Raw genomic sequence first — 16,648 nt, 5'->3', positions numbered from 1 at the left:
AGTATTACATATGTTCTGCAAATGTCAACGATATCACAGAAATTCAACTTAGGTTAACATTCAAAGCATAAAGCATGTTTGCGTGTGTGCCCACCTGTGACTGTTCACTACTCCACAGGGTCTGAAATGCAGAAGGTTCCTTCTCTTTGGCTCCTAAACATGAAAAGATATCACAGTGCAGTATTTTCCACCTGAGACATGCATTCATTCCTTCAGAATCATTTAGTGAAGTCCAACCATGTGCCACCCACTGAATGCATACAGTGGTTATAGATGTTTTGGATACAGTGGCCAAAACGCCACATACCACACAAAGCTTACATTTAAGACAGTTGGAGGCCAGCAAAGTATGCTCTGTGGTGAAACTGGGGCATTCACATCCACTGGCCCAAAGAGCTGGAAAGGCACTTAGACGTCACCTAGATGGGTTTTCCCACGTGCAACCATTCAAGAGCCAACCTCACGGTTTTTGCCATATGTCAACATCACCTTCATAGATTTCTTTAGATGTTCTCATCTACGTAAATACTTTTATTTTAGGAGAAAACTATATATCATTGCTGTAAATGGAAAACCAGGATCACTTGTCTTAAAAACAAAGGTAACCATAAAAATAAATGAAACAAAAATAAAGCAATGTGATTAGATTCTCATCTAGACACATACGTGCAGTCTTAGGAAGACTCTGAGCCTGAAGTCAGCTCTCACTTTGTAAAAGAGTAAGATCAGGAAGTATTCAAAAGGTGTTAAAGCTATATTAACACTACTCTGGGATGTTCTCCTTTCCTTAGTCAGGAGGATTAAAGGAGAAGTAAATTCTGCACAATTGTCTACTATGTGATTTGTTTTTAATATTATAATAATCAGTCACAGGATTTAGGAAATCATGTCTAATCCAGCCTCTTATTTTGCAGAGGGAGCTGGGGCCCAGAGACGGGTGGCGACTAGACCAAGGGTGAACAGCACTTTAATGGCAGAGCTGATACCAAACCCCAAGCTCGCTATGTTTCTGCGCAGACCGGTATGTTCTGCTACAGTGGGCTGCAGATCACCAAACAACTAAATAAATTCTTACATTTGCTCTTCATCACGACTGAAGACCAGTCTTGATCCACCTTACTTTTGGAGGGAAGAAACCAAAATCCATCTCAAACTGGCAGACATGGAGATCCCTCTCATTAGCAAAAATCAAGTTTTTCTTTTTCTTTTTTCTCCATGCACTTATTTTCCATGTGCTATAGAAGTTCTTTTAGTAGAAATATCTACCAAGATCCCAAATAAAACCTAGAAAGTTTGTAGGAACTTCTGAACATTCTACTACCTTAGATAACCTACTATGATAAGGTATTTGGTGTGGAAAAAATACCCAGCCCCACCCCTTAAGGACACTTTGTCCTATAAAACTCTCAGTGTGTGCATCCTGCACTCAGTAGCCCTCACCTCACCTTGACCGTAACACTTTAAATCAGGTCTAGGAGATAGAGGGGGGGGAAATCCTCTCTCGCCCACCGAGAAGGTCACTTGCAATTTGCCTGCCCCCAACCCACTTCAAAGAGCAGCTCTCGGCAATGGTCCCAGGGAAAATCATCAATGTCAGAGACACAGTAGCCATCTGCTTGTCAAGGAGGGTGCATTCCAGCATCCCTACTCTCTTCTGGGAAGATGAGGCCAGGGTTTCAAAGCACCTCTCACAGGACAGGAGAGAGGGAAAGGGGGATATGACAGTTCTCTTTCCTTGGAAGCTGGCACGGCAATATTTTAAGGCTCCTCAGAGGGACTGAAGTCCATGCTTTATGGTGACAACTCTGAAATTCAGCTTTTCCTTGACTGCCTAACCTCCCAGGGCCAACTGTACCTATCTATTTTATGTGAGCAGCACAATAGCCTTGTGCCCGCTAGGACCAGTGTTGTGTGAGCATCCAAAAGCAAAGAGAAGTGACTCTTGTTCCTAATGTGGAAAGAGCAGGACTTCCTATGATGCAGCTGATGTTTCCTGAGATAGAACAGGATTTGAGCAAATGGTTTTCACTAGGCAGGCAGGAAAAGCAGAGTGTGGCTTAATGTTTCATTAGTGGTGACTCAGACCCTCACTCCCGCGCGCCTGCTCGTCTTGGTTGGGTCTGACTTTTTTCCAGTTACCAGGCTCAGCTGCCAGATTCCCTCTTTGCTAATGCTTGCTGTCCTGCCAGCCTATCTGATTTCTTGGGGAGGCCATGCCCCTGTCCTTCTTCTCATGTCATTTACACTCAGTTCCAGTTTCTATTTTGAAATTGATTAGGTCTTGACCAACCACTTATGTCAGTCTGCAGAACACCTCCTGTCCAGCTCTGCCTCCATCTGGGAGAGATGGTGATTTATGTTTATCTCAACCAGAGCCAGGGCTTTTTCTGGAGCTGTTTTCAAATGTGGGGCATATGCCCAGTTGCTACCAGAATTAGCTGGAACAAAGGGTATTGAGGGTGCTGATTTGGCAAAGATTGCATTGGACATGCTGCATCAGCTAGACTCAGTTTCTCAGACTTTCCATCCTATCTCAAATCAGCCCTCATTCAATCTATGTTTACTGCGTCCTGACTATGAACTAGACACTGTGCTGGGGCTACAGACATGAAAAAAAACAGGTCCCTGATGACTGGATTATGCTCCAACATGGAAAGGACTTCGCAGAGTTACTATCAAAACACTGCGGGAGGGGCTTCCCTGGTGGCGCAGTGGTTGAGAGTCCACCTGCCGATGCAGGGGACGCGGGTTCGTGCCCCGGTCCGGGAAGATCCCACATGCCGCGGAGCGGCTGGGCCCGTGAGCCATGGCCGCTGAGCCTGCGCGTCCGGAGCCTGTGCTCCACAACGGGAGAGGCCACGACAGTGAGAGGCCCGTGTGTCGCAAAAAAAAAAAAAAATTTTCGCTTAAAAAAACACTGTGGGAGATGTAGAGAGAGGCAGCATGATCTACCCCCTATCTGCCTCTCCAGCTTGGCTCACAGCACTCTTACCCTCCTCACCCGGCTTTGGCCTCCCTGCCCTTCATTCAGTTCATGCGAAGCTCTGTGCTCCTTAGAACAACAGCATCAACATCACCTTAAAGCTTGAGAGACGCACAGGATGTGGGGCCCCATTCCAAAACTACTGAATCAGAATCTGCATTTTAACAAGATTCCCAGGTGATGTGCATTATGCACTTTTAACGTTGTGAGACGCAGTGATGTAAGAGTTCAGGAGCTATGAATTGTTAAGCTGGCATCTGACTCATTACTGTCCTCTCAGCTCTATTCTGAGTAAGCACAAACCGATGGGGGATACACATTCTGAGCCAGTGGGTCTAGGTGGGCCCCTGGAGTCTGTATTTCTAACATACTCCTGGGTAATGGCAGCAGGGGCTCACGTACCATACTCTCAGTAACAAGAACAAGAGGAACCTGACAGATCAAGTATCTGAATCAGCAAAGCAGAAAATCAAAACCCAGACCCTGAGCTTAGGATGACTTTACTCAGGGGAGGCCCCTCTGTTCCACCTGCACAACTAGAGGGCAGGCAGCATCTCTGGTCCCTGTGTTCTCAGCACCTCCTTCTGTGTCATCACAAGGGAGGCATGTATCATCACTGAATGAATGAATGGACATCAGTCAGTTCTCACCTCTCCCCTGCTTACCATTGTCCGGTGGTTTCTTATATTTAGCAACACCATGAGGCCCAAGCTGACCCAGGTCCTGCCCTGACGCCTCCTTACTTCTCTCATCCCACTCATTGCCACCACACTAGGTTTTTTTCTGGTTTTCAAACCCACCAAGCTTTTGCCTGCCTCAGGGTCTTGGCACAGGCTCTCCCCTCGACCTGGAATGCCCTTCCTCCAGCTCTTTCTATAGCTGGCTGCTTCTTGTCATTCATAGCTCAGCTCAAATTTCACCTCCTCAGCAAGGCTGTCCCTGACTGACCTGTCTAACCCAGTATACACACACCCCACCACCAACTCTCTGTCCTGCATTTTTTTCTTAGCCCTTATCAACCTGAAAATATTTCATTTGTTTATTCACTTTTTTGTCCTGATTCTCCTATAAGAAAGCAAACTTTATGAAAGCAGGGACCTTGTCTACAACCGCCCCCCCCCGTCCATAGTAAATGCTCAGTAAACAGTTGTGGAATAAATGGATAAATGATCTAATACACACCATAATTTGCTTCTGTCACTGCAACAAGAGAGAGAGACTGGGCACTATGTGAGGCCAGAAGAGGGAGTGATCACTTCCTCCTAGGTAAGGAAGTGGGGGTGGTAATCAGGACAGGCTCCCCGAAGGAGGTGGTATTTCGACTTCACCTTGAAGTGTGGAAAGGATTTTCATGGGCAATGAGGGGTAGAAACAGCCACCCCAGGCAGAAAGAACAGCTTGGGAAGATGGTGTGGGAGGGCTTAGGGAACAGAGCATACAGCTGATGGGTGGAGACTCAGTATCTGTCCAGCTCAGAGCTCTAGGCAGAGACAGCCCTCACTGTAGTTGTGACAGAGTTTGGCAGGGCTCTTGCAGCTGAGCAGCTGAGGTCACTGCCTTCCCTTAGGCAGGCCTCAGCTATACCCTTAGACAAGATGATGAAGGCCAGATCTCTGAGGCAAAACAAGGCATGAGAAAGAGACAGGTGGGCCTGGGGGTCAGGACCCACCTTCACCCCGCTTCCCCACTTCACTCCAGTGAGCCATTCTGAGGTCTGCCTGGCTTCTGTCCTCTTGCCTGTAAAGGCCAGACAGTTGCAATTCTTTCATTAACCCCTTGTGATCATCGGTTTCAGGTTCAAGTCCCTGTTTAACTCTGAGCTCCATAAGAGAAGGAACCATGCTGGTCAGCCTTATTCACAGCTCTATTCTGAGAGCTAAGGGCTGGGAGCACATAAGAGCTCCTTGGTAAGACTCATTCATTCCTTCACTACTATTGATGAAGTACCCAAGTCAAGCCAGGCATTGCACTTATACACCGAGGATGCAGGAGTAACACAGGGAAGCAAACATCTCTACTCTCTCAACTGTAGAATTCACATTGTTTGGGGGCAACACATTCTAGAAGCTGGATTTGGTGGGTCTCACTGTGTGACCCGAGCAAGCCACTGAATTTTGTAGGCTGCCTACAAACTAGAAGGGGATAGACTAGATCACCTAGTTCAGAATTTTGAGCTAAATTTTCAGGGATTCTAGGGTCCTTTGGTGCTTGCTGGGTTCAGCAAACTGATGTGTTTCTCTTAAGAAAATTTAATTAGCCTAAGCAAGTTTTTATTTTGTTTTGTTTTCTGTTTGGGGGTTCCACTTAAAAGTTGATGTGTAAAGTAAGTTCTACTGCTAATGAAAAAGTTGGGTGGAAGCCACTACTTTAGTCCAACCTCTCACTCTGGCCATGGTATGAGCCAGAGGGGAAGAAGGTAGAAACCAGACATGCTTTCAGGTTAAGGGCAGCTGAAGGTGGTGGGAAAACACTCTGGGAAGGCAGTGTGTGACAAAATGCAGAGATGGAGGCTAGCCAGGGAAAGAGCAACCTGATAGAGGTCCAGCAAGATGAGGTGGAGACAGGCACTCCCGAGCTCTCAGGGACATGGAACTACATGCCTGGTAGCTGGTAATGGCCAGAGAATTTTCTGAGAGGTCTAAGAGCAGGTCACAGGGCCAGGGCCTCAGGGAGAGAGAAGTGGGGGCTAAACAAGGTCCCGGCCTGGAAGAAGCTGGGACTTAAATACAGACAAGACTTATGCCAGACTGAAGTCCAAGGTGGGGATCTGGCTGGTTTCTGAAGGGGGAACCATGACTCACGGCACAGGTCAGAGTCAGAACTGCAGCAAGCAACTCTGCTTCGAATCAAGCTACCTGCCCAGAAGTCTTCAAGTCTCCCGCTAAGGCTTGTCCAAAGTCACACGTCCAGCAAGGGGTAGGAATCAGTAACACAGCTCCCTGTACCTGATCCTCTGAGCCGGGCTCTTTCCACTACCTAATCTATGTGATGAACGCTGGGCTAGACTCCAAATCCAAATGGGATTTTCTAAACCTGCAGTAGACAATGAGTTGTTTATTACTCGGTGAAAGGGAAGAAATCATTTTCTTTTAACTGAGTTCTGGCTCATGTCCTTGGGAATTAGACTGACCTTTGTGTTTTTAGCACCAGCCCATTAGGGGAACTGGAAAGGCTTTTTCTGTCTCTAGCTCAGCACCTCCGGAGCAGTCTTAATGCTGATCTAAAAGTTCTGTCTACATAATACAAAAGTAGCAGGTCAGTTCAGGCCAAAACTAATAAACAAGACATCACTACTATCAGTAATATGTTTGTGAGAGCATGTCGCTCCTTCAGTAGCTGTTTTCTTATTTGTTCTTAATGATATTAGGGGCAGAGGGTGGGTCAGGCTGTGTCCCCACGTTAGCCCCTCTACCAAGTCACCCTGTGTATTCTTCAGGGCACTTAACATTCTCTTAAGTAATAGTCTATTTGTTTATCCATTTTCACATGTCTTCCCAACCAGAATACAAGCCCCACATGACAGGGAATGTATTTGTCTCGTTTAGGGCTTTATCTAAAGGGCCTAAAACCTGATAAATGCTCAGGAAATAACTGCTGTATGAATGAATGAGGCAGATCTGTACGTTTTTCATAATGCTAATGATGTATTTTGAGTAAAAAAAAAAAGTTACCTAATGAGATCCTATCATCAAAGTGATCAGAGAAAGTATCCTGGGAAAGGGATTCAGAAGAAATGAGAAAGGGAGACTCAGTTATTAATGTTTATATTTCTATAGCTTGACTTTTAAAATGTTGAGATACCATCTTACTACTATCAAATATGCAAAGATACAAATTTTGGTAACAGGGTGTGTTGGAGAGGACCTGGAGAAAGAGGCACTCGCAAAAATTATAGGACTCTACATTATAGGATCCTATTATTGGGGGCCATTTGGCAACATCTATCAAAACAACAAATGCACATACCCTTAAGATTCTACTATTTCATTTTTGTGGAATTTATCTTACATATATAATGACAACCACATGAAATGACATGTGTAAAAGTTATTTGTTGCAGTGCTGTTTATAATAGTCAAATGGTGAAAACCATCAAAATTGACACCATTAGAGAACAAGCTATATAAACTAGGATCCCCATTGTGCAATGGAAAACTTTGTAGCTGTAAAGATGAATGAGGATGCTCTTTATATACTCATACGGAAAGTTTTCCAAGATAAAAACTTGAGTGTAAAAAGCAAAATCAAAGCAGAGTATGTAGCATGCTATAATTTGTGTTTAAAAAATGGAGAGTTGGAAAAAGAAAAAATGAAGAGTTGGGCTTCCCTGGCAGTGCAGTGGATAAGTATTTGCCTGCCAATGCAGGGGACACAGGTTCGATCCCTGGTCCGGGAAGATCCCACATGCCACGGAGCAACTAAGCCCATGCACCACAACTACTGAGCCTGCACTCTAGAGCCCACGTGCCACAACTACTGAAGCCCGCGTGCCTAGAGCCCGTGCTCTGCAACAAGAGAAGCCACTGCAGTGAGAAGCCCGCACACTGCAACGAAGAGTATCCCCTGCTTGCCACAACTAGAGAAAGCCCGCATGCAGCCACGAAGACCCAGCGCAGCCAAAAACAAAAAACAACAAAAAAAGGAGAGTATGTCACTATATTGCTTATATATGCACAAAATATTCCTGGAAGAATACACAGGAACAAAAAGCATTGCCTATAGATAGGGGGAAACAGGGGCAGGGGAAAGGGAGAGGCTTTTTATGCTATTCCCTGTTAATTTCTTATTTGGGAACCATGAGAACATATTATATGTTCATATAAATTGCTTTAAAAATATTTGCTAGCATAGAGATTGCTAAAGAAAAAATGAGCTGTTTTAACATATCTGGGCTTTATGAAAAATCATTTTAGGAGGTTGGAGCTGCAGAAGCATCATGTCTGCAAAAAGAACTGGACCAGAAAAAGATGTTGGGTCCTGGGCCAGCTCTGACATTGACATCGGCATTGACGCTAATGTTAACTTTGGGGAAGTTGTTCCCTCCCAAGGCTTCAGTGCCCCCATCTATAAGATAATGAGGGTGAACTGGAAACTTTCTTTTTTAAATAAATTTCTTTATTTCTTTCTTTATTTTTTGGCTGCGTTGGGTTTTCGTTGCTGGGCGCGGGCTTTCTCTAGTTATGGTGAGCGGGGGCTACACTTCGTTGAGATGCGCGGGCTTCTCATTGCAGTGACTTCTCTTGTTGCAGAGCACGGGCTCTAGGCATGCGGGCTTCAGTAGTTGTGGCACATGGGCTCAATGGTTGTGGCTCGCAGGCTCTATAGCACAGGTTCAGTAGTTGTGGCGCACGGGCTTAGGTGCTCCACAGCATGTGGGATCTTCCTGGCCCAGGGCTTGAACCTGTGTCCCCTGCATTGGCAGGCGGATTCGTAACCACTGCACCACCAGGAAGTCCCAAACTGGAAACTCTTTAAAGGTCCCTTACTGCTCTGACATTCTGGGATCTATTTGATGGCAAGGCTTTACTTAATTTGAATTAAACTACATGCTCTGTATAATAAGTCCTATTAAGGCATTTTGAATACTGTATTTTCTTTCACTTTGCTTCACTGGTTTCCTTTTTTTTAATTGCCTTTTTAAAGTGATTTTTGAGAAACTCTCATCTTGTCTCTGCCAAAGGTGACCTGGCCATGAAGATGACTATGGCCTGAGCTGTGGCAGTAGACAGCACAGGCCAGGTCCTGAGTAGAAGATGACCCAGAAGGAGGCAGAGAGCAAGGAGCACCAAGAAACCAAAAATTCAGTGAGGTGGGAGCAGCCCCACAAATGCATACTGAACTGTGGGACTCAGTTTACCCAGATGGATGTTCTAGGAAACCAAATGCAGCCCCCTTCTTCCTGCTTCTGCATACCTGGGAGCCGAAGTGCTCTGAGTAATCAGATTTTAAATGAGGTAAGACACAGTGGTTTCATCTCACCAAACTGAACATTCCCCTTCCAGTAACAATACTCTACTTTCCTACTTGGGGGTTTTCTGCCCCTTCCCGTGTGCTTCATCCATAGGTCCAGGTGTCCCCAGATGGCCAAACAGTGGAATTCTACCCTGCCACAGTGATCATCAGACCCAGGGTTTTTGTCCAAAGCGTTGTGAAATAAGATGCTTTACTTTGCTGTTACTATCAAAACTTGGGGAGGAGGGATATAAGATGTGGAGCTGCTGGTCACCATGATGAAATTGCACGATGCTTGGGAATAGAGGAAAGCAGAAATAAGAGATGGTGACAGCTTTGAGGTACTGTCAACCTGCTCCTGGAACCTGGTTGGTTTTTGAGTCTCATGGACAAATACATTTCTTTCTTTTTTTTTTTTTTTTAATAATTTAAGCCAGTTTACTTCACCTTCTGTTTCTTGCAGTCAAAAGGACCTGCATATAAACACCAGCTCCAGCAGATTGATAGTGACTGCCTGAAGAACTATATTGAGAAGAACCTTGAAGGCCCTATTTGGGCTCATGACTCATGAGGAAGGTATGGCAGAAGAGAGAGAAGAAAGAGATGTGTAAAACAGTGTATCCTTTTGACTAAGAAGAAACCCCTGACTCAGTCCTCTGCCTCACCCTGGACTGGGCAGTGTTTCATTTTTTTTCCCAAGCCTTGGTCTTTCAGGTTGGGATATGGGCAGGGATTTGTCAGCATGTGTTCCCAGAAGGATAAATGTCCATATCTGCCTAGAGGTTTAGTGGGTGTTCCTGCCCTCAAAGAACTGTACTTGGTGCCATAAGTAAATCTCTTCCTAGTACCTGTCCTCAAAACACACTCTGAAGAGAAAACCTTCTTCCTGCATGACCTGGCTTGCCTTGTGCTCCACTCACTTCTCTGAACTCAAACAGTTTGCAATCTATATCTGGTCAAAATGAGCAATGATGCTAAAAGCACAATGGATTACAGAGGTAGCATTTGAAAAGTTTGCAAAACAGAGGATAAGAAGTGAGACTGGAGATTGAAAAAATGAAAGGTTATTCATTGATCATTTCTAAACTGGCTTTCATGGTTCCCCCAACTTGGGGAAGCTGATATGTTTAACTGAGATTCTTCCTGATGGAACTTTTATTAATTCTGACCCCATTTGACATCCTCAAAAAATAGACACTGCATAAGAATGGGGTGCTTTTCTGACAGAAAGCTATTCACTCAAAACATTTTAAAATCAAAAAATACATATTGCTACTTTTTTGAGGCATTCAGGTTTTGAAGGCATAATTTACATACAATCAAATTCATCCTTTTTAGTTACGTAGTTCTATGAGTTTGGACAAATGCATTCAGTTGTGTTACCACTACCCCAATCAAGTTACAAAACTGTCCCATTACTTCAAACAATTCCCTTGTGTCCCTTGATAATCAATCCCTGCCCCCATTCCCAGCTCCTACAACCATAGATCTGTTTTCTGAACTGACATATAGTTTCCCAAAATGTCCTATCAATGCAGTCATACACTAAGTAGTCTTTGGAATCTGACTCCCTTCAATTAGTATAATGCTTTTGAGATTCATCCAAGTTGTTGAATCTATCAGGAATCTGCTCCTTTTTATTATTCAGTAGTACTCCATTGTGTCTATGTACCACAGTTCGTTTATCCATTCACCAGTGGAAGGACATTTGGGTGTTCCTGTTTCGGCAACTATGAATAAAGCCACTATAAACATTTTTTTTCACACGTTTTTGTCCGCACGAGTTTTCATTTCTCTAGTACAAATACCTTGGAGTAGAAATGTGGGTTAAGTGTATGTTTAACTTATAAGAAACTGTCAAAGCATTTTCCAAAGTGGCTGTTCCATTTTGCATTCCCAGCAGCAATGTAGCCACCTTCCTTTTTAAGTGGAATGTCATTTTATTTAGGTTCAGCTACATCGTCATATCTCCATCAAGGCTTACGGGACTTCACGTCCTTGGTAAGAGCAGAGTAACCTAAAGATATCACTCAATCATTTTTGTGGCATGAGACTCAGAGTCCTAGCTCTAGTGTGGTTTTAGAAAAAAACACAAATGCAGAACCTTGATGTGGGAAAGGAAATTAAAGGTCACTGCTTCAACGTCTCTGAGTAGGGCTGAGTTCTTCTGTTCCTTTTGTTTTAGCTTTCTTGTGGTATGATTGACAAATAAACACTGTATGTACAATTTTGTGCGACATGATTACCATATGTGTGTATATATACACACACACACACAGTGTGAACTATTTACAATCAAGCTAATTAATATATCAGTCACCTCACATAGTTTTCTTTGTATATGTGTATGTGGGGAGGGCGACAATTATGATCTATTCTCTTAGCAAATTTCAAGTATACAGTACAGCATTGTTAATTGTAGTCACCATGCTGTACATTAGATTTCCAGAACTTACCCATCCTGCATATATGAAACTGTGACCAACATTTCCCCATTTCCCACGCTTCCATCCCCTAGTAACCACTGTCCTCTCTGCCCCTAAGAGTCTGACTTTTTAAGATTGCATACATGAGTGACATCGTGCAGTATTTGTCTTTCTGTGTCTGGCTTATCTTACTTAACACCCTCCAGGTTCATCCTGTGACAATGGCAGGATTTTCTTTATGTCGTTGCAGCATTAGTCACAAGAGCCAAGGTATGGAAACAACCTAAGTGTCTGTCACCAACTGAATAGATAGAGAAAATGTGAGATTATACATATATAAACACACAATGGAATATTATCTAGCCTTATAAAAGAAGGAAATCTTGTCATTTGAGCAGGGCTGTTTTGAGCCAATCATAACCAACTGTTTCTCATTTAGGCCCTGTTTAAAAGACCCCATGTTTACTGCCCATGTGAAATAGCATAGTGAGCTACTTTAAACTCATTTCTTCATCTCTAAAGGGTTTTTGTGAGGATCAAGAGAAAAATTTATGGGAAAGAGCTCTGGAATCAGAAAGCAGTTAAACACTAAGCATTAATAAGAAAATAGACATTGCTAGTAAGTTTAGCTTTCTATAGGCAATCTTACCAAGCCCAGGTATTCTTAAAACTTACTAGCATGGATCATATGATTATCAAATGTTAGCACAGATAATGTGATTTGTAAAGGTTAGAATTAAAAGAACCTTCGAGATCTTCCACCAAGTCCTAACTCAACGATAGTCAGTGAAGAAACGGAGGCCCTAAAAAGCTGAGATCACACAAAGTTACTAAGTGCAAAGCTAGTTAGAGAATTCAGAACTTCTGACCCTGTGTCCAGTGCCCTCATTATCCTGCACAACCTCTTCTAAAGGCTGGTTTGAACAGCAATTAGACACAACCAATCTTTAGACTAGTCCCCACCACAATGGAATAACCACCCAACTTATGCTAACCCCCAATCACTCCCTATCACATGTCTTACTTTCCCGTGGTACTAATTCCCAGCTTCACCCATTTGTTGTACTCTCTCTCTACTGCAGTGCAAGTTAAATTCTGCCACGGTAGGAACCTCCATTAGCTACACTGCCTGGCACATAGTAGATCCTGAATAAGTTTGTTGAATGATGATTAGAAAAATGGACATTAATCAAATCATTCACGATCACAACAGGTTTGACGAAATGACAGATATCTTCTCCGACAACTTTTTTTTTTTTTTTTGCGGTACGCGGGCCTCTCACAGCTGTGGTCCCTCCCGCTGCGGAGCTCAGGCTCCGGACGCGCAGGCTCAGCGGCCATGGCTCACAGGCCCAGCCGCTCCACGGCATGTGGGATCTTCCCAGACCGGGGCACAAACCCGTGTCCCCTGCATGGGCAGGCGGACTTTCAACCACTGCGCCGCGCCACCAGGGAAGCCCCTCCGACAACTTTTAAGCCATTTGTTTGGGTGACCTGTAGGCATCGCAAGCCAAATGGGAGAACGAGAGTTGCTCAGGCAACCAGACTCAAGGGGCCTAAATCCCATTCCCATGCCGTCATTGCCCAGTCCTGCTCCGTCTTGCTCCTGTAAGGGACGCATTGTCTAAACAGCATCGAGTGTTAACTTGTTAAATCAGTTACACCCAAAAGGGTTGAGATTGTTTAACAATGCAACAAGATGAGGTCATATCAAGAATTCTGAGGAGAGGCAGAGTTTTCAAAGACTCCAGTTCCACGCCAGGAAGCTATTGTTTATGAAATGATTTTGGAAAATGAAGAATTAACTCAGTAGCTAATCTCTTTCATGGGAATTCTTTGTGCTTAATTCTCAGATTTGAAATTCATTATTTTATATCCATTCCACAATCATCTTACTAGTCTAACTTTTTAAAAGAAATAACTCATCTGTGTGGAGGAAAAAAATACATAAATGCCAACAATATTTGTTCTGAACAAAGATTGGTTCCATTTGCCACCACTGGGAATGTTTAGGAATACTCTCCCTGGAGGTCAGGGACTTTGTGAATTTTGCTCACTGGTCTATTTCTAGAGCCTGGGAAGGTGCTAGGCTCATAGAAGGAATCTAATAACTATTTGCTGAGCGCATGAATAAACCTGGAGTTATTTACCCGAGTTGGAACCCTCCCATAGCTTGCAGGAGAGATAAGACTGGGCCTCCAGCTCCCAGCACCACCCCAGAGGAAACCTGTGTGGTCTTTACATCCATGGTCTCAGGCATATTTCATATGAACCCCATGTATTTGGCTGGGTTTCCCACTCAAGCTAACTTCTGGTACTTTTCTGAGAGCCTCACTACATACAAACTCTGAAAAAAAACTAGGTCCCAGGAACCACTACAGAAACAAAGGAAAACCTTCCAAGGAAGGTGGTGGAGTGATTCAGTGAGGATCATCAGATTAAGACTTAGAACAAAGTCCTGGTCACTCCCACACCACCTAACTAGTATATAAGAATCACCAAGTCACATCCTCACTCTAGACCTCATCCCAAAACTGAGGGGGTTCTTTAGAACATGGTTTTTCTCATCTAAAAATCACTCTGTGGCCCAAGTAAGTTTTTATACTGAGTGCACTTAAAGGTGAACCCATCTCCACTTTCACCACTCCTCCATATGCCCACAAGAAAAGCCTGAGGTTGCTTTTGAACCTGCCTCTGGCCAGGGGCAGAGTCATGCCTGCCCAATATGGGGGCAGAGAAGGTGACTTGTCTATTATCATTCCTGCATCTCTTAGAGATAAGGTTGATTTCTTCCAGCCTCACTAGATAATAAAAACCTGTGCATGTGTGCTAGGAGCTCCATGGTGGAAGATTCAAGGAAATTGGCTAGATTTTTTGAAAAGCAGGCAACAAAGCATCTTTCTCTTTTTTCCATGGAAATGAAAGTAATTTTCAAAAATCCTCCCCTACATGGGAATGCCATCTGGTCTCATAAAGCCCCTTTAGTATCTCATCTTCAAAGATGTCCGCCAATGAGCCACACACCCCAGTATTCATGCCAGCGAGTAGTACCTCCCCATACCAAATCTAAGCCAGACCTGTAGAACCAACAGAATGCAGCAGAAGTGACACTGTGTAACTTACAAAGCTAAGTCATAAGAGGTCTTGTGGCTTCTAGTTTAGTCTACTGGAATGCTAGTTCCTGGAATGCTCTCTTTTGGATCCCAGCCACCATGCTGTAAGAAGCCCAAGCCCCATGGAAAGGCCACGTCTCAGCACTCCAGTTGACCACAGCTACAGCTGTCCCAGCTAACAACTGGCATCCACCACCAGCTTGCAAGGCAGTCGTCGTGGATGTCCAGCCCAGTCGGGTCTTTGGATTCCTCCAGCCACAGCCACCATCTGACTGCAACCACATGACAGACCTCAAGAGAGAACTTCCCAGGTGAACCCAGTAAACCCACTGGGCCAAGAGAAATAATAAGGTGTTGTTTGAAGTCACAACGTTTTGGTGTGGCTTGTTATACAACAATAAGTAACTGAAACACTGCCTTAAATTCCTTTACCAGTTTCTATGACCCTGAGTTGCTCTCACAAGTCATTTATGATCATTTATGCAAGACTCTGCCCCTTCCTAGCAGTTTACAAATAGCTGGGCTCATTTTAAATACTTCAAAATTAAATTTTGAAGTTTGGATTTTTTTTTCCTATTGAATTTGAAAAGGTTTGCACTGGATATGAAACAATGAAGTTGAGTTTTAAAAATATATTACAAAATTAGTTTTATAAACTGGGCTCCAAATACATGTCTGCGATTATGGGTCTATAGCTCTTATAATTATGTTTTTCAAAATCATCCCAATTTCAAATCATCTTTCCATTAAATCACAGGAATTTGGGGGAAGTTACAATACTGTATCAAATCTGCATCTTGCAAGCTGCCTCTCACACCAAAGAAGAACATAAAAACCCTAGGTCAGGTCACGTCTTCACTCTTACGTTTCAAAAAACATAATCCCTGTAACTCATTTTCAAGGGTAGTAACTTTGCTTTCTTCTTTGGATTTGGGATGCTGATTTATCTGGTCTAGTTGAGCCCTACTGAACCCAAACATGATGGAAATATAAACAACCTTAACCACACATTCATAGAAATACACACAACACACAGAAAACAAATGTCTTGGGTCATGGAAGAACTTGCTGTTGTCATTGTTTTGTAACTTATTTTCTTTAAATTTCACTGGGTTCCTTTTGGAGTCATTGAATTCCATTTATGAGTCTTACTTTAAGTTATAGGCTTAAACATACCCATAATGTAGTTTCTCCTATATTCTAGGCACTGTGCTAAGTGCTTTAGACACATTAACTCATTAATTTCAGAACCTTGTGATATAGGTTATTATTCCCACCTTACAGTTGAAAGAACCATGGCTCAGAAAAGTTTAGTGATTTGCTAAAGCTTCACAGATACTAAGTACCCTGAGCTGAGATCTGAACTTAGGTCCACCTCTCAAGCAAGAGAGACATAGCTGGGAACCTCTCTGAACTCCCACACATCCAGAAATTGCATCTCAGTTTTTGAATCATTGAACAGGAACCATAGCTTGGCCAAAAGAATTATGTATTCTTCGGGATCACCCTGAGGGAAGGACTTGAATCTGAGTTTGGGAGATTGCAAAGTGTTGACATTTTCAGACTGCTTATTTATATTAGTACAGTTGTTGGCAGAATTCTATATTGTCCAGATTGCACTGGTAGTTTCCTTGTCTGATAAGATTTTGTCCCGTCCTTCAAGTGCATGGATGCTGGGGATTATCCATTCAGGGGACTTTGGGCAGGGACACAACAGGCAGTCACAGAGACCCAAGAGATTCAACAATCTGAAACTCAGAGGCATCTGGCACGCACCAAGTAGCAACCAGGATATTTAGGAACCGTCCCTATGGATCAATCCATGTGCACTGGGGAGAATGGGATACAAAACAGAAAAGAATGTGTTTTTGGAGGGGAGGAGAGTGGTATACATGTGTGCACACGCTTGTGCATGTGTGTGTGTGTGCGTGCGCATGCATGTTGAATGGGGTGGGGGCTGCTTTTCCTCCATGAGTCACTTCCAAACAACCTTTCCTCTCATTCCATCTGTGTCCCCTTAAAACCAGTTTTCTCTGCATTCTCTCATAGGCAAATCATCCTGGGGAAACCGAGATAGCCTCAAATGAGATTTCATGGTGGAATGTGCAGGGGTGGAGTGGGTTGCTCTGTTTGTTCTTTTTCTCTAACTTACTCCTATTTCTAGTCACACTTCT

This window comes from Neophocaena asiaeorientalis, unplaced genomic scaffold (genome assembly GCF_003031525.2).
Source record: "Neophocaena asiaeorientalis asiaeorientalis breed wild unplaced genomic scaffold, Neophocaena_asiaeorientalis_V1.1 scaffold404, whole genome shotgun sequence".
NCBI classification, from domain to species: domain Eukaryota; kingdom Metazoa; phylum Chordata; class Mammalia; order Artiodactyla; family Phocoenidae; genus Neophocaena; species Neophocaena asiaeorientalis.
Note: the sequence above shows the minus strand (reverse complement) of the source record.